The sequence below is a fragment of the Bicyclus anynana genome, chromosome 17 (assembly GCF_947172395.1).
Source record: "Bicyclus anynana chromosome 17, ilBicAnyn1.1, whole genome shotgun sequence".
Taxonomy (NCBI): Eukaryota; Metazoa; Arthropoda; class Insecta; order Lepidoptera; family Nymphalidae; genus Bicyclus; species Bicyclus anynana.
This window is the reverse complement of record NC_069099.1, coordinates 1,641,781-1,666,687: the sequence shown is the minus strand read 5'-3', so window position 1 is coordinate 1,666,687 and position 24,907 is coordinate 1,641,781. Positions and strand designations below refer to the sequence as shown.

The 24,907-nt window shown below is 38.9% G+C and overlaps 1 protein-coding gene across 2 annotated transcripts in view; it reads right to left on the bottom strand.

The window, feature by feature from the left end:
• The window catches only part of LOC112049712 (zwei Ig domain protein zig-8-like), a 259,870-nt gene extending 255,414 nt beyond the window's left edge, over window positions 1–4,456 (bottom strand). For both annotated transcript variants that reach the window (XM_024087720.2, XM_052886372.1), the window contains exon 1: window positions 4,144–4,456. The gene's annotated coding sequence lies outside the window, so the exon portion shown is untranslated. The remainder of the gene's footprint in view (window positions 1–4,143) is intronic.
• Between the last annotated feature and the right edge of the window lie 20,451 nt (window positions 4,457–24,907).

Here is a 24,907-nt window from a genome sequence, read left to right as displayed (position 1 = left end):
TACTGCGAATTTTACACTGAATGAGTTACTAAACGTTGACTTCAAAACTTTACAACATTAAAATACATGAAGCGACTACAGTGCAGATGTTTTAGTTATGGAAAGAAATTCTAAATGTTTTTTCAACATTAAGTACTCGCTTACTGCTAAACTGCAAAGTTTTGTTGTTTTTAAAAAAAAATAAAAAACAGAAAAAAATATAACACTAGCTGACGTCACGCGGTTCCACGCACATGATTTCCGTAAGAAAGGGATAATATATAGCCTTCCTCGATAAATAGGCTATCTAACATTGAAAGATTTTTTCAAATCAGACCGGTAGTTTCTGACATAAGCGCGTTCACGCATACAAACAAACTCTTAAACTTTATAATTATATTATAGATAACAAAATCTACATTTGTATAAATCAAGCCTTTTGAGATACAGTCAAGTTGCGATATGGCAATAAACCACTCAGTTATACATACTCGACTCGTAGATGCACACAAATTATAATTCCAGTGTACTGTACAATGTTAAGGTCAGATGATGCGGGCTCGAGACTTAAGACCTTATGGGAGATATTCACTTGTTTCGCGCAATATGTATTATATGTTTAATTGCATGATTTTGTGACCATTTTTCCGTTTTCTTTGATATACGATACAATAAAGTGGCACGCGCCCTAAAAACGTTTGTGTGTTTGTTTGCGATTGTAAGCAAATTAATTTTGTATCATTTTACCAAATCAATATGCATTTTGGCAAGTTTCATAACAACACCTATTTGTTACGAGTTACATGAATGATTTTTCTCTTCCTGATTTTTATTGGGAACTCGAGTAGACACACCCCCGAGCAGGGAAAGGCTTTCATTCCATTTTCTTCCAATACATTTTATCAGTCGTCAACTGGCGGGATGAAAGAATGGCATTAAGCGCCCCTTTTGTCGAATTTCCCGCGGAAACATGTTGGATAAAAGAAACAATATATCAAATGTCCTCAGCTCCATACAAATTTATTACTGCTTAAGATGAAAACGGTCGAGCGTTCGAGGAAGGATATTTTGAGTTTGCCTTTGTCGATGCTGAACTGTACCCGCGCCCCATCCACAACTGAGAACTGTAACACAAATACACTGAGGTGCTTCATGACTGAGTGTCGGGCCGGGTATTCCTTTTTCCTCACAGCTTATACCTACTAAAATGTCTGCAGTAGAAATGTAGTAGTCTCATGCAATATATAATATTACGTTTGTGAGTTTTGTTTAAAAAGTTTTAGTAAAAGCTTGCACAAAAGGTTTAAATACACCTCAGAAATACACATGACATATTCATGTCCAATATCAGGATTGTATCAGGTTCCGTATACAAACAGAGGTAGGTCCGCCGAGGAACAAACCTCTCGGTCGATTGTTCCCGCAAGTTGGACCCGAACGAAGCTGACGTTAGTACTTAACTGCTCCTCATTTATTCCTCATTTTTCTCAATTCACATAACTTTGGCGCAGACCGTTCGACTCAATACGCCTCTTGACGTCGGGACCCAATTTTTGGGGATTAAAAAGGTCTTGCGATCAAGCGATTGTGGAATTTGTAACAACGACGTAAGATATCATTTACGATGTCGTGAGGATAGAAGTATGGACACAAATTGCTACAAGGGATTATCACAAAATTTTAATTTCAAAAAGTATTATCACTTTCATTTTAAATTTAACGTATACCTACTTAAAGTAATAGTATTGTGATTCGCACAAAGTTTAGTTTAAAATTTATTCAAAAATATTAGTCCTTTACTTAAGAAATCGGCGTTTTGTAAGGGAGGAACATAAGGTTGATTATTATTGTTTCATCATCGCTATTAGCAACCCATTTTCAGCTAACTTTGACCACGAGTCCCCTCCCAGAATGAGAGGGGTAAGGCCAAATAGTCCACCACTGGCCCAATGCGGTTTGACAGACTTCACATACGCAGAGAATTAGGAAAATTCTCAGGTTTGCAGGTTTTCTCACAATGTTTTTCCTTCACCGTTTGAGATACGTGATATTTAATATTTTGAAATTGACATAATTGAAAGGTTGGAGGTGCATGCGCCGGACCAGATTCAAACCTACGAAGGCGGAGGTCAAATCCACTGGGCTATCACGGTTTAATATACTATATTTATTTAATCAAAGCAGGTATGTAGGTTTTGCCATCTTATAGGAATTGGATAGAAGCAGGCGTCACTTTGCGGAAGTTCATCATGAATAGATAATAATTTATCTTTTTTGCTATCCTCCGCGAAAAGCCGACGAACCCATGCGATAATGTCACCCAGGTCCGATAAAATACTCTTTACGTACATTTCACCCCGAAACTTTAGCATCCTCAGAAGATGTTGACTCTACAACGGATGACAGAAAATAAATAAATTATTATCTAATCTTATAGGTAGTTCATTGATCCTTTTACAAAAAAACTATTAAGACGGGAATCAATAAAATTTTTGAAGGCGCGTAGGACTGCCTGTCGGAGTTCGGAGTTGAATTTTTCACTTGTTTTTTCTTTCTTTCTTCACTCACACTCACACACACACTCACACTCACACTTTCACTTTCACCAAATTTCGAAACTAATGTTAATTGTTGGAGCAAGGTCCGGGGAGTAGGGTGGATGTCTCAAACATTCCAATTGAGAGGAGCTTCCTCTAATTAGGTAGCCGACTGTTGTGCTGTGTGTGGTCTAGCGTTGTCCTAAAGCAGCAGTGGCCTAGAGCGATGGACCAGTCTTGGTTGTTCAGCAGCTAACTTTTCCTCATGGTCGCAGTTGCTGACAAAAGACAGCCGCCGTAATCGTCAGGCCAGGTTTAAGAAAGCTTTAGTGAACGACACCGGCCGGCGCTCCACTGCCACAGTCCATTAAACGCTCACAAGTAATTTTTTGAGTCAATTTTCGCTTGGAGCAGAATTCGGCTGGTTCGCCAGGATGCAGCCATTGCGATGAGCGATTCCGATTATCCTACAGGGTCCACTTCTCATCACAGGTAATGATTCGTTTTAAAATCCATTCATTATTATGCCGGTTGAGTAATGTAACGCAGCAGTCGACGCGCATTTATCGGTTTACTGCAATCAATTGATGAGGAATTGATGATACGTACTTTTTTTTTTATTCTTTACAAGTTAGCCCTTGATTACGATCTCACCTGATGGTAAGTGATGATGCAATCTAAGATGGAAGCGGGCTAACTTGTTAGGAGGAGGATAAAAATCCACACCCTTATCGGTTTCTACACGACATCGTACCGGAACGCAAAATCGCTTGGCGGTGCGCCTTTGTCGGTAGGGTGGTAACTAGCCCCGGCCGAAGCCTCCCACCCGCCAGACCTGGACCAATTAAGAAAACCTCAATCGACCCAGCCGGGGATCGAACCCAGGACCTCCGTCTTGTAAATCCACCGCGAATACCACTGCGCCACGGAGGCCGTCAAAACTCACCTTTCAAGCTTTTTCACTTTTAGATTTTATGTAGATTAGCTATGTAGAGAACATTACAAAATGTTATTCTATCAATAGATAGATAGATACATAATATTATAGTCTAAGAATTTGTAGTAACTTTAAGCTCCAGTCCGTACTTTTACCGTGGGAACGTACGGTAGGTGAATATGGTAAGATCATGGTTGCTTTGGAATAGATAAGAGGTCAAATTACCTGTAAATCATTAAAAAAACGATTTAAGAAAAACTTTTTCACGACTTCCTTTCTAACTTTTCACCGCTTAACAAAATTTTCTATAAGTAACTTTAAATGTACTTTAAGGCAGTATTATTTAATGTTATATCACATACAATTTTATTTCAATTGATTTATGTTTTTAATTTTGTTTTAAAGAATATTTGCCATATGTATTAAACATAACTAATATTCCCATCCCCCTCCAACTAGTCGGGAAAGACTGTGCTAGGAGTGGGTACGACAATAGACCGACGGGGCGGGGATCGAACCACAACCCCTCGGTGATGAGTCCAACCGCTCTTGCCGTTGAGCTATTGAGGCTCCGTTGCGCTAAATTAGGTAGATAACTTCATAATATTGTTATAGTTACACAGCTTCATTAATGAAATATAATTAATTGCCTAACGATTATCTCCATAGTGCTTAAGACCGAGTACTCACAGTGGTCGTAATGAAGTGTGTCAAACTCCCGCACTCGCAGCTCTCGGCCAAAGTTCCTCCGGCACTCCACGTGCACTCCACTCGTGATCGGACAACTCGCACCGAACTCACCAAGTTTATTTACTTCGTTTTATTTGTGTTTTGGTTATTTGTTTGTATTCTTTAAATTGTTTTAGTGTGTAATCAACAGCACGTCACTGAACCGTTTCACAAAGCACACCGATATTCCGCTCGCGGCTCGTCGGCACTTCGACACGTCGCGGATGGCGCCCGACGCGGGACTCACGCGACACACAGCCTGCACCCGCGGCGGCCGGCGCTGTACTGCTGGCTGCGCACGCCTGGACCCGGGCAACCCCACCCCTCCACACCCCCTGCGATTCGGCTCACAAAAAAATCACATCAGAAACCTTTCCCTGTCACTGAGCTTCGACGATCACCCTCGAGTCTCAACTCGCAGATATCAGTCAGCGGCGGCAGTTCCCCGTCCTAACGAGCCGCGTGCAAGGCGCGCCCGATCTCTAATTTATAACTCGAATCGAACGCTTATGTAAATTTGGCTTTGAGAAGGTAGCGGAGGAGTTTTATTCGCATCCCGACACACTCGAACATCAAACGGGACGAGTTCAAAGCGCTTTTTTCTTATATTCACATATAATTCCCGCTCGCGGCGCGCTTACGTAACTTTATATTCAGTTGGCGAATTGCTGCGGTCGCGCGCCGTCCGCGCGCTGGTCGCGAGCTGCACGCGACAGTCGCCAGAACCGGCCGCTAGTTGTATCCTCCTCTATACAACTATTAGGTAGGTACGAGTATGGTCTCACGTTGCTTCGTTTTGTGAAACCGTTATCGGCGGCATCGGAGCAGCAGAACGACCGGACGTCTAAGGCTGACCCTCTCCGAATAAGAAGAAGAAAGGATGGTAGTAGGCAACGTTGTGCGCACCTCCTCCCACGACGAGCACGTCGGGATGTGAAAGTGTGTATACACTCGCGATCCTTTTACATCCCAAATAGGACGCAAATGGCTCCGCTGGGTTTTAGTGGGTATTCCGGGTACAGTGAGTCCAGTTCCGTCTGTGTAGTCTCCGGCCAGCGACAAAACAAGAGTTTGCTAGTTAGAAAAAAACCAACAAAATTTATTTCTTCGCTATTAGTTCATGCTGCAGAAGACTAAAGGAAGTTTTATAAAGAACAAAGATAAAAAACTGCTTTCAATAGTTTTAATACGATCTAGTTAGAGCAGCGTCAGAGTCAATCTACTAATGTGTGAGTGAAGTGCTAGTACTGAGCTGCGGGCACTTCAACACTGTTTCCTTTATATCTAGTTTATAGAAAAACTCTCTGCATTGTCGTAGACACGCGCCCGCTCGTGTAGCTCATTATACTGACCGCAGACTTGCCAGCGAACTAAACTCGTAGCACGATAGTTTGGCAACAACATTATCCGCCGGACGCACAACTTTCTCTTAAACCAAAAGATAGTTTAGTCATTTGACTCAACATACTATTCAAAAATTACTAAATAAGATGGTTTATGAGTTTTTTAGTCTTACTCGGGCAATAAAATCGCTTTATAGGCAATATTAGTTAATTACAATAACCAGCCAGATATAATGCATATCTCATTGTAGGAAGACTAAAAGTTTGTCCGCCTTTGCGCCAAATTATTAAGTTTGGGCTGTGGCGGCTTTGGAAGATAAGGTTTTAAGGGTCCAGACCCTCAACCGTCCACGAATAAAGCGTATTTTTTAACATTTTCCCGCAAATTATGAGAAATCGTGTCCACAGTCGGCAGTCACTGCCTCGCGGCAACGGAAAACGTAACAATAATGCTCAATAACTCATTCTTAGGGTCTCAAGAATTCACTGTACTGAGCACTGAAACTGAAACTTTTACTGAAAGTTTTAAAACTGAGCGATGGTTTGACAGTGAAATTCGCACCTCTCGGATTTGAATCCCCCGTCTGGTTTACTGAAACTGGTCCTGGTATGAATAAATAAAATGTTTCATGTTTTCCGCCGACTTCTATCGGTGCTCATCGTCGCTAGCGTGTAGAAAGGAGTCTTCCTATTCTCAGTCGGTGTTCGGCCCATCATGTCCGTCAACGGCCCCTCGATCTTTTCCCGCAAGTCGCTTAATATGCCTGAAGTAAGGCTGTATGAATCGGTAACATAAGTAGGAGAGCCTGACGCAGCGTACTGCTGATGGTAGGTTCAGGCGTAGCTAGTTACCAACCAACGTAGTTAGTTGGTAAAGACGAGCCATTAAGTGATCAGAGATATTATGTGTATAACAAACTTGTGCCTCTTCCAAGTTAGCCTGCTTACCATCCTACATCAAATGAGAACGCTGTGAAGGGCTAACTTGTCATTGAGTAAAACCGAACGCAACAATAACAGGCAATAAATTGATTAATTGTTCAATTAATCATTTAATTATGACAGCGCAAATAACTCCCGCCGTAAATATAAAATCTATACAAGCGAGCACCCAATAAAGGCTTCAAAATGATCTGCCCTCAGCGCGGCACACATTAGGAGCGCGGGAACAGACTACGCCATGTTTTATTGTTTTGGACGCGTTATTGTTTCACACAAAAATGCGATCTGCTTTATTTGCTGTGTAATGTTGATTATTTATTTATCGCATGTGTTCGCAATAAAGATATTCACGTTTAATTCCTAGCGGTTTATATTCAAAACAGAGCGTTATCCGTGTGCTTTCGGATATGAATAATTCCTATTCGTGATCGTTTAGTCTTTATACGAATAAGGGTTGTTAGGAGTAAATAGAATATTAGGAAAACACATTGTGCAATGAACTTTAAATGATTTGATATTTCAGTTAATTTAAAATTTAATATTAATAATATTGTAGGCACAAGAGTTTAATAACATCAATGGTTGTTTGTGTTCGTTCGTTCTTGTAAGTTGTAGATAAAAGAGTAAAGGGGCAAGCAAAATAATTAAAATTTAACGAAGGAGCGATGCATTAATTACTATCATTGCGTTCATTAATTATTATTATCATTATATAACTATGTGTAATCAACTGTTCCAAACAGACTCGACACCAATCCCGTAGTAAATATTATGTTACGTCGTTATCTAATTTCTTGTCCAACACCGCATGTAAGTTTAATATCTATTAGCACTCAGCTAGTCGTATCGGATTAGTGTCTAAACACCAAATGACCAAATAACGGTGTTCCTAATTATTCTAAACATATATTTTTACTTTAATATAATTTATTTAAAAAAAAAAAAATTATAAAAAATCCATACAGAGCAAAGCAAAAACTCACTTTTGCAACAAAGTGGTTATTTGCTCTGAAAAGTTAATAAAGTTCATTTGAATTAATAGACTTCTACAAAATATTGTCTATCTGTCACTTTTACTCAATAAATAGACGTTTGATATTTCTTCTGTGATCTTCTTCTACTCAAAAAGTTAGCGAACAAGTACCGCTAGCTATGGACGGGATCGCCGGGCAACATCACCTTTTGTCAAATTAAGTTAAGCATGTACCTTCGTTCAAGGAAAAGTTATTGGAAAAGTAAAAAGCAGCGCCGGCGCGGGCGAGGCTGCTGCGGGGCGGCGCTAACTACTGCGAAGGAGCGGGGGCGAGCGCTCGCAAGTGTTTGTGTAAGCAGACTTAGCGCCGGCTAGTTCACTTTAACTCACTTCTGAACTGCCGAGTTTGGGCTCCTCATAAACGTCCGGCGGCCGGAGTGTTCGACCTTTCTGGCGCAGGCGGTAGGACCTCATCCCGAGATCGAGTCAATTTAGGGGTTTTGTATTTTCTTTCTCACTTTTTTTCTGGTGGTACGTTACAGCATCACTCTACCTTAAAATTTCACATTTCTTTTATTTACTTCTTTTGTTAGTTAACTTAACGCCTTTTCCTCGAAAAACACTATTGAATCTTCAATGAGCTACTTACGCCCTTTATAAGTAGCTCATTGAAGTAGCTTTATTCTCAGTGTATGACATGAGTTTATTTCATGTAACTACTTACTACTGATACAGCTTACGTAAAATATATACCGTATACTTAGTAATGGTGCAGCTTGGTAAAATACTTTTATTTTTTAGTTTAGTTGTGTTTTTATTAACATTTATTAATTTTAGTTTGTTTATTGTTTTAAGTTAAATTTATAAAGTTTTATGTCGCTGCGTGGTTGTGTATATCCGTTGTGTCACCTGGATGAGGGTATCAGCTGAAAATCAGTGCCGTATGCTCCAGCACTTGCTTGGTTCAGGCAGCAAAATGCTGAGCTGGTACCTTTTTCAAGGTTGTGCCAAACATGACAGTGTGATGTTTGATGCTTCTATTACTTGAGTTTTGGTGTTGCCTCGCTCAGGTGGTTGAGGACGCTGCATCGGTGCTTCGGTATTGTGGTGTGTGGCACAATTTTAGAATAAACGTTTTTTCTTTCTTTCTTTCAGTTGAATGTGAGGCTTAGAAGCAACACCATATGATACTCGTATAAGGAGCTTGTTTATAATTAGTGCCGACTGCGATGTGTTAAACATACAAACATAAGTGTGTTAAACATAGCGGTTTAAAACGACTACGATTAAGTATTTTAAGCAAGATGGTCTAAAACTTTTTTCTCAATGTACATTACATATCAATAGTAGCAGTATGGGCTGAGAAATTTTCAGCTGTAAGTCTGACCACCCCCGGCCGCACCGGTCGTACTATTACAGTTGTATGGTACGGTCACCCGCCCTGCAGAACGCGCCGCCCGCCGTACATCTCCGCGCTAAGTGAAACAGCTGCAAACTTAGCACGTACTCGCTTGAGCGGAATTAGTGCATAGTTAAGTTGGATACACTTCGGAGCAGTTGCTCGCCGCATTATCGAACTTGTATTGAGTTTAACCAGGTTAATAGTTATCAGGCTGAACGAGGTTAAAGTAGCTACTTATTAATATTGTTCCGTACTTCAAATACTTTACTATACGATAATACACTACAATTTAGTTTGAAGACTGCTCCGGCAGTTCATAATTTAGTTCCTCTATCTCTATTCTAGTTAAAAACAACGGGAGACCATGGACATTGGTATCCATTTTGTTGACAGCTTGACTCGCGCCCTTCGACTCATTATTGTTTTTATTTCTATCAGGCATGATTGTAGTGGAGAGCAAGAGTGTTGAATTTAGTCTTAAAAATATTAAATAAATTAGATAAAAAATAATATAGCACAATAATATTTCACTTGAATGTAGCACATTCAAGTGAAAGTCATTTTAAACTATAACATGATTCCGTGAACATGAAAGTTGACCCCCCCCCCCCCCCGCGCGACGTCCCCGCTCCCCGCCGGTAATCCATCAACAATGTACAAATATTTGCGCGCCGCACAGCCTTCTAACGAACCCGCTAATGAAACGATGTCGGACATCATACGGACCCTGTACATGATACGCCGAATGTCACAGAACGATACACCGCTAATGTAATCGTTACATACATACTCATTGTGACAATGATGCGTGGAGTCAAGCTACTGTTGAGTTTATTGCTGATTCTTCTCAGCAGAACCTGTCCTTCGAACTGTTGGTGTTGATAAATAATCAAGACGTTTTATAAGTGAATATAACCTAAGCCTGGAAATAAATAAATTTTTAATTTGTTATTTCAAATCAAAATCAAAAATCGCAGGTATGCAGGTTTCGTATTCCTATTGTAACGAGATTTTTCTTTCGTATTCCTATTGTAATGAAAGCTTTCATTTGACAAAAACCTTGCACTCAATAAAAGACATGCCCGTGGTTTTATCGAGCCGATTATCATAAAAAGGTATGTAAACAATGTATCATACTGTCATGTGATACATTGTTTATTCTTACTTCTGAATATAGTATTAACAAGCCATTTACTTATTAAGGTTCCTCCTCCGCAAGAGTTTGTTTTGTTACTCTAACGACTGCCCTCGTCCTTGCCCTTGAGTGGAGCTCACGAGTGTCTGCACTTGTTCGATACCTGCGCCTTTTGCCTCCCTTGCCACTTAGTGGTTCCGAGGCGAGACGGGAGGTAGGCCGCGTAATCTGTTTGTTTACGATATTCATTTAAGTACTGCTGCAAAATAAGATATTTTTATAGGAAAGATCTGTCTAGCAAATAATTTATTAATTATTAGATAAAAATAAGCCGCTTAACATAATATTATAAATAAATAAAGACCTAGTTGTTCTAATGGCTAACTTATAATGTAGACTTCGGATAATATTAAATCCTGGGTTCGGATTACATGTCGGTTATTTTAGCGGACTCAGAAGTGATTACAAAAATAACTAATGTCGAACAAAGGTTTCACTTCACTTGTCAGGACAACTTAATTAACAAATCAAACTGTAACCAAAATAAGACCCCTGAATGGCAGAGAATGGCCTTGAGCGAAGTCACGCACTTGCGATCGTTGTGTGTAGGATTAAAGGTACCTTTGACTGTTAACAAACACTCCCCTGTTCCACTCAAGTCACTCTCTCCGCCTATCCCATGTAACTCATAAAGAATTACACAACAAGAGATGTGGATGGCTCAAACGCCACGATCACACTTAAGCCGTCCGTACCGCCAGTCATTGCAATGCGGCGATAACAGTTACTGAACACTCTCAGTAGCAGTCCAGATGTGAAGCATTAGTGCCTCAGAGACACGTCAAGCCGTTGGTCCCAAACATTACGTATCTGTTAGGATAAAACAAACAGACATATAGACAAGTAGTAACATTTGAAATATTAAAGTTGACGTCGAGAAATTCTTGCTGAAAAATATTACACACAATATTATTGTGATAAAATCAAATCTCCGCTAACAGCTACGCCGTAGCTCGTAGCTTTGTAGCGCTACGCCATAGCTATCTCTACGCGACAAAAGGTTCGCTGCAGTCCAAAGAAACTTTCACAACACTAATATTTCAGTGGAGTCGTGCAACCTCACTTATCTTCGATCCTGGGCACTACCTGCTTCGAACTAAAGTAAACCCCAAACGTGACAACATAAAGCTGAAAATGTCTCGTCTTAATATACTTGCATTCAGAGTGGATCCATATCGATCGATATTGAACTCTATATCGTAAGGTGCAAAAGTGATGTTTTAATAGCAAAGTCTACTCAATTCTCACCAATGTACTTCGGTATTTTTTGAACCCTTTTGATTCTAATGTTCATTACATATTCTCTCTGCAGTTATTGATGGCGAGTGACATTTTATACATTTTTGTGTAAAAATTTGTGTTAATATTCTGAACCCTCAATCTGATTTTGTCGGAGAAATTTTTATTCGTCATTATGTTGGAAGGACTCGTAGATAATAATAATAATAATATTTATTTATTAGAGGAAAATACACACAACCAAGAACCATGATATCACACTGGATATGACCTCTGCCTCTGAGTGTGGGTTCGAATCCGATCTGGGGTATGCACCTCGAACTTTTCAGTTATGTGTATTTTAAGAAATTAAATATCACGTTTTTCAAACGGTGAAGAAAAACATTGTGCGGAAACCTACCATACCAGAGATTTTTTTTAATTCTCTGCGTGTGTGAAGTCTGCCAATCCGCATTGGCCCAGCGTGGTGGACTATTGGCCTAACTCCTCTCATTCTGAAAAGAGACTCGAGCTCAGCAATGAACTGAATATGGGTTGATGATGATGATGATGATGATAGCTTCATGGTGAAGGGGCGTTGCAAGCCTTGGATTCGATTTTCGCACGTTTAAGTTTATGTTGTGCAAAAGATCGTACTACCTAAAAAAATGTTATCAGTTTCTTGGCGGAAAAAGAAGATTTTTTTGGCACGGTTAAAAAATATTCTGGTGGCAAATATGTCTTTAATAATAAATATATATTATTAGTCTGCAAGAGTGCTAAAGATGTCTGCTTAAGCTATGCAGATAAATTGTTTGTGTTAGATTTGTTAAAGCAGGCGTCCGCTAGTTATGAAATAAAATATCGCAACTGTACAATAGTGTGACAGTCGTATAGCTTCGCTCGCCGTGGAGGGGCGGCCGCACCGGTGCCCCAATAAGTGTAATCTCTTACCCACCAGACGATAATAAAACCATTCGCACAATATATAAAGCGGCGATTTCGCGCGCGATACGGGTTCGATGCGGGGTTGAGTCATTTACTTTTACAGCTCGCGCGTATTGAAAGCGAATCGGTTATTTTATTTTTACTCCGCCCTCGCGCCGTCCTTTGATCGTTCGTATACATTGCCCGTTAAATTGCTGAAAGATGCTTTCATACGTGCAAATGAAAATAAAAAATACCTCCTCATATGATGCGAGTGCTCCCCCCCCCCCGCGCGCCTCTCCGCGCCTCGACCTGACCCACATTATATTACAGCAGATAATGTAAATACAGAAATGTTTTTTATTTATTTATTTATTTATTTATTTATTTATTTATTTATTTGTAACGCCAACAATGACAGCAGAAAACATTATATATAAGTGAGTTACAAAATTCTTGAACTACTGCAGCCATCTTTTACAGGCATTCACAACACTGCAGAGTCCGGTTAAAAACTTAAAGTAAAAGATTAACTTACAATCTAAAATAATTTACCAAAAATTTACAATAATAAAAAAAATAAAAAAAATAATTAAAATGTCAAAATCAAGAAGGTTTACAATGTTAATTACAATGTCAAAATCAAGAAGGTTTACAATATTAATTAAGATGTCAAAATCAAATAATTGAGTTTAAGAAAGGGATGTCATTAATTAATACATAAGCTAAAGTCATAAATTAATATATAAAAATAAACAATAATACAATTAATTAATAAAAATAACAATAATAATAATATTTACAGAAATGATGTCAATTTCCTTTTAAAACTAAACAAGGTGTCCTGAAAGATATCAATATCATGGCGGGTCAGACTGTTGTATCCGTTAATAAACCGATTTATTGGAGAATTCCTGCCTAGGTTACTATGTGAGAAGTGAGGTATAAAAGTTATCGGTAGGGGTCGTCTTGGATTTCGTCGCTGTGTATTAAGGTTTACCTCATACAACAGGTCCGGAGAATCTATTGAGCTATTGACTATTTTGTATAAGGTAACAAGATCCGCTACACGCCTACGTTTATCAAGGGACTGCATTTTATAGTGGTGCAATCTTGTTTTGTAATCTGCTCTGTATTGAGAAGTGGGATCCTTGAAAGCAAGATACCTGGTGAAGGAACGCTGTATACGCTCAATTCTTTCCGTATGTGTTTTATAGTGCGGGTTCCATGCCGAGACTGCATACTCCAGAATACTTCGAATCAAAGCGTAATATAAGTGTAAAATTGAGTCAGTTGTTCTGAAATCTTTGGTATTACGTTTAATGAACCCCAACAATTTCCATGCTCTAGCAAGTATTTGGTCGATATGGTCTTTAAATGTAAGTTTGGTATCAATCATAATACCGAGATCCCTTATAACTGTAACCTCTTCAATCTGTTGATTTTGTATGAAATATTTAGTCTTCAGTGTATTCTTTCTCTTACGAGTGAATTTAATATGCGCGCATTTTGAAACGTTAAGAATCATTTTGTTACGATCACACCAGTCCTGGATAGAGTTGATGTCACTTTGCAACAGATAGCTGTCTTCAATAGTGTTTATTATGCGATAGATCTTAAGGTCGTCGGCGAAAATGGAACATTTACTGTGGCGTATGTTATCAGTTATATCGTTTATGAACATAGTGAACATAATAGGCCCTAAATGAGATCCTTGAGGTACTCCTGAAGTGGCAATGAAAGGATCAGAGATATGGCCCTTAATAGTCACCCTTTGTGTTCTATTCGTCAGATATGACCTAAACCACGAGAGCAATGGCTCGTGGATCCCGTAACCACATAGTTTTAGAATTAAAATACTGTGGTCTACCTTATCGAAAGCACTACTGAAATCAGTATATATGGAGTCAATTTGTAATTTTTTATCAACACATTTAGATACATATGATACATAGCCTACCAGATTTGATATCGTTGATCTGTTTCGACAGAATCCGTGTTGTTCAACTGAAATAATATTATTAGAGTAGTTGGTTAATAGGGGGCATATAAGTTTTTCAAAGATTTTCGAGAATGTGTTAAGCATAGAGATGGGTCGATAATTGCGAGTGTTATTTTTGGCTCCTTTTTTAAATATCGGTAAAATATTTGCGGTTTTCCAGATATCAGGAAATGTTGAGGTTTGTAAAGATTTGTTGTAAATAATTTTCAAAGGCCACGTGAGATATTTGTACGTCTTTTTTATAAAAATTGGAGGGATACCATCGGGTCCAGCACTCTTACTTTGGTCCAACGATTTAAGCACATTGCTTATATCACGTTCTCGTATAAAAATATTTGATAGACTTTTTTGGGGAAAGAGATCTGGAACATTTGTTGTTGCGCTAAGTGTGGGTGTTGTAAACGTCGAAGAAAACTGTTTCGCGAATAGATTACAAATATCTTTACCACAGGTGGCCGTATCGTTGTCAAGGGTCATGTGAGATGGGATTTCGCTATAAGTAACCTTTCGCTCTTTTATGTACGACCAAAATTTTTTTGGAGCCTTCACGATTGCCTGTTCAGTTCCCTTAATGTAGTTAGAATAGCAAGATCTTGTTACCGAATCGACTCGCCTCTTGGCTAAAGATAATTCAAACTCATCTCTGGAATTGTGATATATTTTAAGTCTACGTCTTATTTTCTCTTTTTCTGCAATTAACTTGATTAAGTTAAAAGTGAACCAGACAGGATGCTTTTGGTCTCTTTTTTTTATCTTTGGAATTGTTAAATTTATGATTGTGTTAATAATAGCGTAAAATTTTTCAACCATGATATTGACATCGGTGCAGGTTTGTAGTTCGAGATCCCAGTCGACGCGCCTCAATTCAATTCAATATTCAATTACACTTCTTGAAATGTTCGCATATAATCTAAAACTTACGTGTTCTGCAAAGTGAATGATTATATTGAATAAAACGATAGGCATTTATCACCTAACACCAGGCGAGGCTGGCCATCGAGCGCTACAGAAGCATTAAACAGTGCTTTTATACGTCAATTGTTTATTTTTATTTATTATTTTATTGCAACAAACATATAAAAAGATATAAAATCTTAGAACTAAGGATAAAATGCAGTGCAAGAGGCAACCTCATCACTAATAGTGATCTATCTATTCCAGGCTACTATGAAGGAGTATACAAACTAGTGAGACGGGCAGTCGCAATAATTAAAGTTAAATTTAGTAAACTGTTTTAAATGTTTTCTGAATGTATTTATTGTCCGATGGTGTCCGAAACACAGAGACGGACATTAAAGTGGACTTTATTATATACACAGACATTGAAATGCGCTTTCATAACATCACACACTACAGTTCCCAGTGCCCAGCGTCCAGTGCCCAGTGTCCAGTGCCCTACACCCAGTGCCCAGCGTGCAGTTCCCAGTGCCCAGCGTACAGTGCCCAGCGTACAGTGCCCAGTGTCCAGTGCCCTACACCCAGTGCCCTACGCCCAGTGTTCGGAGCAGCGCCCATCGCCGGACGATTTGCTCGTAATACTTTTTCACGCGGATTCGTTCTTTATCTTTTACAATTTTACCATTGGTCATAACATTTTGAATACACCTAATGAAGAAGAACCACCATTACCGCCTAAGAACTGCAGAGCCATGTAAAGGGTATTTAACTCAGAAAATGTAATATTTAGTTGACCTCCGCAAATAACTTAATATTTAATTATTAAAAACAAAAAAAGTACAATTTTACAGTCATACCTTCCTTTTCTGTGAAATTCAGTAACGTAAGTATTTGTGTCGCCACGTGTAATATAGTGGAAGTAGTGAGCGTGCGGTCTGGCACGGCGAGCCAGTAGCGACTCGTACGACGCCGATAACAGCGGACTTACCGACGAGATATGCGATTGACTCTGACCGGGGCTGGCGGGGCCACGCAACGAGCGGGCTGGACTCTTGGGGCGACACGACACTGAAGTTGCAACGAGCCTAATTATTAATGTAGGCTAGAATCACTGCGAGGTCTTTCTCTCTTTAGTTTCTACCCAATACTGTATAGTAACAACTTATATGTTTCACTGTTGTACTCTTAGGATGACGTAAAATAATTGTACGTACGTTATTTGATTTTAATACTATTCTGTAAAAAGGGTGACGCAAAACAAATGAACACACTATCTCATTTTAATTCAGCCCAGTGTCTTACTGGTATTTTATGAGTGCTATTTTCCGTGAATTCATGAAAGTAATGCATAAATTGTAGTCAATGAAGTCATAAATCGCAAGCCTATTAAATTAAAAAGGAGATGTTGTGTCAAATATTTGTATATCATACAGGTTGTCACGTAAACATTACGGCGACTACAAGGAGATAGATAACATCAAGACCTACCAATATACTGCAGTATATATTAGCCGAAGTTTTCCGGTTTTTAAGTTATGTTGATTTTTCTAAAAAATACAAAAATCACAATTCCACTACCTTCAGTGTAAATTAGTATACTACGAGTATATGCAGATTGCAATATTTTTATTATAGATTTTATACTCGGTTACTTTTTTGGAATAGTTGTTTCAAATAATAAAGAAAAATATCGTGAGGAAACCTGCATACCAGAGAATTTTCTAAATTCCTTGCGTGTGTGACGTTTGCCAATCCGCATTGGGTCATCGCGGTGGACTATTAGCCTAACCCCTCTTATTCTGAGAGGAGACTCGACCTCACCAGTGAGCCGAATATGGGTTGAAAATGATGATGATGATGATGATGAAACAACTGTACAAAATATTTACTAAATATAAAATCAACGCTAAAGTAAGACTAAATTGCACTGAAGGTGTAAGATTTTGTATTTTGTACAAAAATCTATATAACTTAAAACCATAAAAATTCGGCTAACATATATTGCGTTATTTTAGTAGGCCTTGATGTCAGCTATCACTCTGTAGAGTACGTCGTAACTATTTACGGGGCACCCTATATATTTAATATTCGCTCGGCTAGTGGCCCGACTGCAATCACCTCGTGGCGAGAGATAAGTAGCTCCCCGGGAGTCGCCGCACTATCGCGAGCCGGCTCGCTCGGCGACAGCTGATAACGGCGCGCTCACTCACTCTCGCTGCCGGCTTGCTCACAAAATACATTCTCTTTTCTAAATCTTTTATACTGAAACTATTATGACGCTCTCTGTTATCTGTATGTGTAACAGACCAGTGACACGATCATCGCTAGAAAGAGGTGGACTGGGACTTTACCGCGTACAATGCATCGAATGGTAATGTGTGTGTGCGTTGGTGAACTCTATAATGGTAAATAAATAAGTAAAACGTATTCGTAATGACTTGGTCGTTATCATAACACTATCAATCTAAGTCCATTATCGTGCGAGCATCGAAGCAAGTTTAAGCTCTATATCGAATGACTTTATCTGAAAATGATGATGATGATAAGATGTATTTGAATCTAGTACTACCAGTATACATACAATGTAACCACTGCACCATCGAAGCATTGCTTCATTCCCGGCATCCGCAGCGGCTGCGTCAGGTAGCGGTTGCGTCACACAGGGGCGCGCGGGGCGGGGGCAGGGGGGGGAGAGGTATTCAATTAGCTCGCAACTTTACACGTTGTGTCGTTTTTGCTCCAGCGCCGACATTCCGCGGTCTAACTCTGCAGTGCCGATGTTTTACTCTCACCCGCCCGCCAGCGCGTGCGATGCCTGGTGGTGGCTAAACATTCCGAAATCAACGATGCGTAGGACTTATTTATTTAACTCAATTCAATTTTATTTACCTCAAAAATGAATTGAATATATTAAAAATATTATATCTATTAAATGTACCATGATAGCCCAGTGGATAAAAATGTACCGTGATAACCCAGTGGGTATGACTTCCGCCTCCGATTCCGGAGGGTGTGGGTTCGAATCCGGGTCAAGCACCTCCAACTTTTCAGTATAAAACTAAGTATCAAGCGTTTCAAACGGGGAAGGAATAAAAACCTCTTGTGGAAACCTGCATATCAGAGAATTTTCTTAATCATCTGCGTGTGTGAAGTCTGCCAATCCGCATTGGGCCAGCGTGGTGGACTCTTAGCCTAACGCCTCATTCTGAGGGGCTTTTCTTCTTTAGTGAGCCGAATAAGGGTTGATAATGGATCTATTAAATTATATAATTTTATCTATGCTGTTTTGCCACATTCCATAGTTTTTAAGTCAATAGGTTCTTAAAATAAAATATAAATATTTTGTATCGTGTTGCATAATTTAGATTTCCATAATGGCCGTTACAAAAGCAATGTAAACTTATTTACTAAGTGCCTGAAACTTTCAGCAAAAAAATAAAAAATGACTTTCAGTAAAAATTAAATTATAGTAAAAATAACATGACCGCTACACTACAAAGGTCGCGTACGTGAATCAACAATAAAATAGCTAAACAATGGTCTAATAGAACAACTCGGCTCGCTGCCGCTGCCGGGATTACGCGTTGAGGAATGTTATTACGGCTCGCTGCGGAGTGCTCGTATCGACTGGACAGTGTGTGGTGCGCTTTAGCCATTACTGCTGCGTGTGTATCGCGCTCTAGTAGCCCTCGGTGGATACTGTTTATGGTACAAACTTTAAAGGTTTCCAGCGAAGCTACGTGTCTCGCGACTCTTAAATTAGTGGAAACTCTTCCACCGGTCGGATTCTGCTGAGAAAAGCCGACAATGAACTCAACAGTCGCTCTTTCATAAATCAACATTTTTTCAATGGTTGTTATAATTACAATAAGTTCTACTTATTATGAGAAAAGTGAAAGAAAGACGTTACAATTGCCTCCATGCATCTTTGTCAATAATAATTTCGTCGATTGTATAATTAAGCTTGATGCAACAAATGTGTTGTGAGTCTTTGATTAAAAAATCAATTAGATATTATTTTCCGTCCGCGATGGCTATCAGAAGCAGCGAGCAAGCGTCGGCGTCGCCGGGGGTGTAATGCCGGCGCCGCACGCCTGCACCTGCACCTGCAGCTGCGCGCAATCTACATATTCATGTGACAAATTTAATAAGATGCATTTTATGTCGACAGACACCGCGCCATCGCGCTCTCTGCGTCTGCGATATTATGATTTGCATTCATTTACACGAACGAGATGAAGAAAAATTAAGTTTTTGCACCAAACACAAATTTTTTAGAAGTCAACTTGGGACTTGGGATGCTAGATAAATGAACTATTGAATTTACTATATTAATTGTTTGTTTGTGTTATAGTTTTTAATTGTTTTTTATGGATGATAAGTTCGACTACAATCATGCCTGATGAGGAAAAAAAAAATTGTAAAAATTGTATAAATTTTAGTATTTTTCTACACATTAATTTTTATAAATGATCTGTTACAGTTTTATAATAAGTATTTATTATAATATCAAAAACAAAAAACAAACGTGTGCGTTCCGGGACGTTCGGCAGAAGTGATTATTTAAACTTATTGCTTTAATTGTAGAATTTAATTAAGGATCTATTATTTATCTATATTCTCTTTTGTCGAATAGGTGTGAAGAACATTTTGACAGCAACAACATAGAAACTTTTAAAATAGTCTGTAGTCACAAAATCAGTCCGAAATTCGCTCTGTCAGTGCAAGTGTCAAACTTCAGTTGTGACGCGTTACGTTACCTATCGGTCTACCCTCCCATTAGAAGTTATCACTCCAAAAAGGATAATTTAAGGAATCAGTCAAAAATTTTATATTTTGTTTTGTGTTGATAATAATGAGAAGCTTTCGTTATTATAGACGGTACGAAGTATAACGATGTTGAAATGCCAGCACTTGTTAAAGTTCCCAGCACACTTAGTTTTCTCGAGTATGTGCAACGTTCAAGCATTAAAAACTATTTTTATATCTAATCGCAGGTAGTTTCACGCGCCAGCACATCTGAATACGTCACCGTAGGGGGCTGTGTTTCGCGCAAATCGAATTGACTATTCAATTATGTAGGAGTGTAAGGTCCGTGCCGACTCTATCAGCGCAGGCCAGGCGTAGCTCTTAATCCCCGGCTAAGAAGCCGCCAGGAACAGAATCACGGTGAAGCCGACTTAGATACCTCTCCCCGCACCCCTCGCACCCTCCTGTCCCAATCGAGCCACCTATCGAATTTGAGTGGATATTTGAATAGGGTAATTGAATGGAAACATGTTGGCCGTATCCATAACTTTGAGACCACACGTTACATATTATATAACAATGGAATATAAATTGCATAGCTTTACGGGATTACGAGTACAATTACCAACATTTTAATTGAAATGAAAAAATGAATTTAATAGAAGCGGAAAATCTAGTAGCTATACCAATCCTTCTATTGTACTTTCTATTGATCGGTTTGAAGGCCATGCATTAGGCTCTAAAAATTTATTTTGTTTCTTTGGCACCGTCTTCAAACCGGTCAATAGAATGAACGTAGGTACGATGTAATTTTCGCATTTTAGAATAGTGCATCTTTGAAGTCGGTTAATTTTTTTTATTGAGATAAGATTTTATTTTTCTGTTTTTTGTATGTCCGTAAACGCCACTGTTTGGGCAATTCGTGGGCAAAATCGTTAATTTATTTCAGTTATTTTGATTTTAACACTAAATTAATAAATTGGTTCCATTTAATTTTTGTAAAAATTAAATGGAACCAATCTGAAAGTACTCTTAAAAACAATAATAATTTGGTTAATAAAGCACGAACTTATGAGGTAACAAACATAAAAAAATATGCGCGGCCCATTGGGAAACTCCTCCTTTTTTTGAAGTCAGATAATGAACCCAAACGAACAGACAGGTCGTTGATATACTGCAAAGTTTACAGGCTGTTCTCAGTTAAATCAGGCTTTCGAGTTCTGGTGTAATATTCTCAACTCCAGACAGTCATTAAGATTTCTTCAAGTTCTAGCGAAGAAAGAAACCTAATACACCACCTAACCTAATATTATTTTATAGCCCGAGCTAGAAATCGATCTCAGGACCTCGTGATTCCTAGATTACCCGCTTAACAACGGGGCAATTATCGCTCATCATAAAGAGGACGGTCAGCGCAGTGCAAGTTTTGCTCAACTTGCTTAATACTCGTAAGTTACCGCCCGCCCCGCCGCCCGCCCGCCCTCGGCCCGTAATCCCGGCCTTAGCGTGGCGCGCATTGCTCAAACTTATGAATATTGCGACCCCGCGTTCACTTCTAGGTATATTCAAAACACTTAAAAACATAACATTCGGAAACTTTCAGTGCTTAAACGCTTTAAAGTTTTCGGTAAAAATACTGAAACTGGTGTGTTTAGCGTTAAAACTATTGCAAGCGGTGATTATTGATTATAAAATGACACAGACAGACAACCTAGAAGGTGAATTTTTAAAAACATTAAAACACATTTGACGGCCTTCGTAGCGCAGTGGTATGCGCGGTGAATATGCATATAAGACGGAGGTCCTGGGTTTTATCGCTGGCTGGGCCAATTGAGGCTATCTTAATTGGTCCAGCTTTGCATGGTGGGAAGCTCGGCTCGTAATACAAAGGTAACACATACAAATACAATCATGAACACAAACCCAAATCACACATGTATCGAAATTGATCATTTACTGTTATGTATTCCGTGACCGGCAGGCGGGCACTGACTTTTGTATATCAATATCAGTAAATGCGCCAAAAATAAGTAAATTATAAAACAAATCCAGTATAAGCGTTATCATCATTTCTCAGGCGCACAAATTTTGTTAAAAGCAAGATCCGAGCCGCCCAATATAGTTTATCCTACTTATACAACAGATGATTAATGGATGCGCAACAAAAAATAAATTACCTTCAAGTTATTTTGTTTCTCTTAAATTTTTTATCTTCCCGAAGCGCTAACGACCTCGATGTTAGAACTTGATAATTATATAACAGAGGAAGACAATACAGGAGGAAGCGAAGGAATCCGCCAAGGTCAAGTATACTCCTGTAAATGATGAACTGGTTTCGTTAAAACTGTAATGTGGTTAAAAATACATGTCGTATAGTCGATAAGGATAAGGTTGCATAGGGCTAGTACGAGTAAAACTCGAGTACGTTTTGTAACAAGATGTTTTATTATACAAACACCGGAGTGTTTTAACACCAACTTACCGTTTCATACTGTACTTTATCTTCCATTCCACATAGCTCTGTATGTGCGTAATTCAAATTACCATTAATAGACAACTGTTTGAAAATCAACTACTGAACAGTTTTTTTATAACTGGAACTTTACTATTTTAGACTGTCTTTGTTTTATAACGTAACATCTAATTTATCGGTACAAATTATTTGTGAGGGTAGTTTAATAGTCCATTGTATTATTTATAATTCTAATAAATAAATAAATATCAAGGAAGGGTATATGTTGGCGATGGGGAAAGTATCAAATCTGTGTTCATTACATCAGTGGGCGTACACGTATCGTCATCTAATGAATATTCCGCCGCGTGCGAGATCAAATCGAATCAACGTTTCAAATATTTGGGAAGGAATCCCTCGCCGGCGCGCGCGGAGCTGAGCCATCTGCGGGTCTGCTAATGTGCCATTTATTTCCATATCAAATCATTATAAAATATGACTAGTATAGTTTACATTAATATTTTCATACAAAACATAAACGAACAAAATACACCTACACTCAATTTTAAGTAGGAATTACCTTTTCATGTGGAAGCAAAATATATATGAAAGCTGATTTGTTTGCGAGATACCGTAACATAGCCGCTTTACTTGTATACATATGTAATATATATGAAAAAGGCTAGGTGTAAATGGTATATTTTTCGACCTCAAGTGTATAAATTACAGTAACAAACAAACAGACAAACAGACAGCATCAATACGAGTACGTCCTCGTGTCCCGCCCGCGGCGCGCTCTAGCGGATCGTACCTACACAGCTTTCCGTCTTAAATCACAACGGTAATAAAATCCACGGCGTGCAGACGCGGGCCACGGGATCACAGTTCGCACTTATCGCGAATTACCGCAATGTACACCTGTAATAAAGACTTTAGGATATCAAACAGATTAAAGTTCCACCAATTATATACTCCTAGAGCTAGTGGAAGATATTAATATAGTGCCTGATAAAAGCCTAAATTACATAATTTAGCTTATATAGTAGGAAAACGTGGGCTTAAATCACGTTACGCGCCGCGCAGGGCCGGTCGCGGCTCCGACGAAAATTGTTAATAGTTTGGAGCCCGGCCGGCAAACTATCAACGGGCTCGGCGTAGCACACGTAATTTTATACAAAACTGCACTAAACATATATAAACAAACTCGAATTTCGTTTCGTAGCACCGTTGTAAACTAAATCTTTAATAATTTCCAAAAAATATCGCTTTCCTTATATTAAAGTAAATAATTGTGCTATTTTTTGCCTCGAGTTAAACGAAAGCTTCTTAAGTTGTTGGTTAGAAGATTAGAAGCTTTTCTATTATTAGTAATAATAATTTAAAGTATATTTTGTTGCTCTATCTGTAAATTCATATTATCTCAATGACATCTAACTTGACCGGTATACTCAGCTCTTAAGAATCTGTATTTGCATCCGCACTTGTATCATAATCTTACTCAGACAACTAGTCGGTAGGCTTACGCTTGACCACAATCAAGCCAGATGGAAAGCAATGATGAGATCTAAGATGAAGCGTGCTCGCCTAGAAGATGCCTATTCACACTTGCCTTGAAGGTGTACAAATTATACGTGTCAGGAAACACAAACGCCGCATTCGGAGACGGATGATAACATAATTAATATTTATAATTTCCAAGCACCACGTCAATATTTCCCGCTAGCTCTGTGCGCAGTGAGCAGCAACTGACGGGGCTCGAACTCGTAGCAAGTGACGTAGTTCACGCGCGGCGCCGCGTGACGCGTCCCGCGGGACTCGAACGAGTGAGCTGTCGGCTTTCGCGTTTGATTCATAATATCTTATTTGCGTAATCTTAATTGCCTCCGCAATACGCACATTACGGCCATGTTTCATCTTTCCTGAATGTGCTCGTAATGTCTGACGTTTAGTACACAAATATTATGATCAAGACTTTGAGTAAATTGTTGCTTTTACTCTTAGATTAATTATTACATTCGGAACGAGATCTATAGGTACCTTTACTCATTGCAACTTTCAAAATTCCCATTGTCGTTTATTAATTGAAAAATGTTATCGTAATGCACATGTAAAGAACTGGGTACTCAATTCTACTAACTTGTAAGCATCTTAACAACACTATGAGATGGTGCTGATGCAAAATATCGAGATGAGTTTGTTGTTTTCACAGAATAGGCGCGTCGGAGTCTCATACATTATTGTTATCTACTCATAAGTTGACGACTAACACATTAGAGTAATGTAAAAAATATTTACAATTGAATTTTATTAAATATGCTGATGCTGATGCTCATAATCTAATATCTACAGCAAGGGAAAAGGGTTCGTGTCGCACTGTAGTTAGATTGTATATATAGATGTCGATTTCGACTCAGTTCCACGTATGTCCTGCCAAATATTTGCTCTTCCTGATAAATGGTTCCGTCTGAATAAAACAAACATTACCTCCACTCTCACAAACCTGTTCGGAATCGTAAATAAAGTTAACAGTTTGATTTCCGGGAACTCCAGCCGTACCACCGAAGCCAATTATGAGTTTGTGCAGATTCAGAGTGGAGTTGCGCGAGTTTAATGTTTAAGTAATTA